The following is a 2,319-nucleotide window of genomic DNA, read 5'->3' on the forward strand; positions in this document are numbered from 1 at the left end:
TAAATCAACATCTCCAACAATTAGAAAAAGAACAGCAAGAAAAGCCTACAGTCACCAGAAGAAAGGAAATAATAAAGATTCAAGCAGAAATCAATGAAACAGAAAACAGAAGGGCAATAGACCAGAAGCTGGTTTTTTGAAATGATCAATAAAATTGACAAACCACTGGCAAAGTTAACAAAGGAAAAGAGGAGAATACAAAAACACAAATAAAAAATGAAATGGGTGACATCACAACAGAACTAACAAATAAAAAGTATAATATCAGTATACTATGAAGAACTGTACTCCAACAAATTTGAAAATATGGAAGAAATGGACAGATTTCTAGAAACACATCACTTACCTAAACTTACACAGACTGATGTGGAAAAGTTGAACAGGTCTATCACAAGACATTGAACAGGTCATCAAAAAATTACAAAAAAAAAACCTCCTGGCCCAGATGGTTTCACTGGATAAACATTCAGAGAAGAACTGACACCAATCCTACTCAAACTATTCCAAAACATAGAAAAGAATGGAATCCTCCATAACCTTGATACCAAAACCAGGTAAAGACATCATTCAAAAGGAAAACTACAGACCAATATACCTCATGAATATAGATTCAAAAACCTTCAACAAAATCCTAGCCAATAAACTCCAGCAACATATCAAGAAAATCATTCATTATGACCAAGTGGGTTTCACATCAGGTATGCAAATATGGTTCAACATTAGAAAAACAATCAACATAATCCAACCCTTAAATAAAGGAGAGAAACACATGATCCTATCAATTGACTCAGAAAAGGCATTTGATAAAATCCAACACCCATTCCTGATCAAAACTCTCAGCAAAATTGGAATGGAAGGGATATTCCTCAACATAATAAAGACCATCCATGCAAAACCAACAGTTAATTGAGAGAGACTGAAAACATTCCTCTTGCAAACAGGAACCAGACAAGGATGCACTCTATTACCACTTGTATTCAACATTGTACTGAAAGTTCTAGCCAGGGCCATAAGGCAAGAAAGGGAAATCACAGGCATCCTCGTTGGTAAGGAAGAAGTCAAACTATCCATATTTGCTGATGATATGATCCTATACCTAGAAAACCCAGGAGACTCAGTCAAAAATCTACTGGAACTAATTGAGATATTTAGCTTCGTGGCAGAATAGAAGATCAACATCCAAAAATCAGTTGGATTCCTCTGATTGCTGAAAAAGAAATAAGCAAATCAATCCCATTTACAATAGCTACCAAAAACTAAAAAATACTTGGGAAAAAAATCTTACCAGGTACACAAAAGACCTGTAAAAACTACTTCAAGAAACCATAAGAGATCTACATAAATGAAAGAATATCCCATGCTTGTTGATAGGACGATTGAACATTGTAAAAATGTCAATTCTACCCAAAGCAATCTATACATTCAATGCAATCTCAATCCAGATTCCATCATCATTTTTTAAGGATATGGTAAAACCAATCACTAACTTTATATGAAAAGGAAAGAGACCTGGGATAAGCAAAGCAGTATTGAAGAAGAAGAACAAAGTAGGAGGTCTCACACTGCCGGATCTCAAAACCTACTATACAGCCACAGTAGTCAAAACTGCCTGGAATTGGTACAATGACAGACACATAGACCAATAGAATTGAGAACCCAGAAATAGAAACATCGACCTGTGGTCAGCTGATCTTTGACAAAGGGCCTAAATCCAATCAATGGGGAAGAGATTGTTTGTTTAATAAATGATGCTGGCAAAACTGGATATCCATTTGCAGAAAAAATGAAACAGGATCTGTACCTCACACTATACACAAAAACTACCTCAAGGTGGATCAAAGACTTAAATTTGAAACCTAAAACTATAAAATTCCTCAAGGAAAATCTAGGGTCACATTTAGGGGTCCTAATATGTGGCATAAATAGACTATCAACCATAACTCAAAATGCACAAAGAGCAGAAGAGAATTTAGATGAATGGGACCTTCTAAAAATCAAGTTTTTATGTGCTTACAAAGACTTCTCCAAAGGAGTCAAAAGAGAACTTACAGATTGGGAAAAAATGTCTGGCAATGACATATCTTACAAGGGACTTATCTCTAGAATTTATAGAAAACTCCAGCACCTCAATAACAAAAAGACAAATAATTCAATTAAGAAATGGGCAGAAAACATGAATAGATACTTCACCAAGGAAGTGGTGGCCAACCACTTCAGGTGGCCAACAAACATATGAAGAAATGCTCACAATCATTAGCCATTAGAGAGATGCAAATCAAAACAATAATGAGATACCATCTTGCTCCAGCACTAGTAGCA

This window comes from Orycteropus afer, unplaced genomic scaffold, assembly GCF_000298275.1.
Source record: "Orycteropus afer afer isolate SDZICR_OR568_19922 unplaced genomic scaffold, OryAfe1.0 scaffold00274, whole genome shotgun sequence".
Lineage (NCBI taxonomy): Eukaryota > Metazoa > Chordata > Mammalia > Tubulidentata > Orycteropodidae > Orycteropus > Orycteropus afer.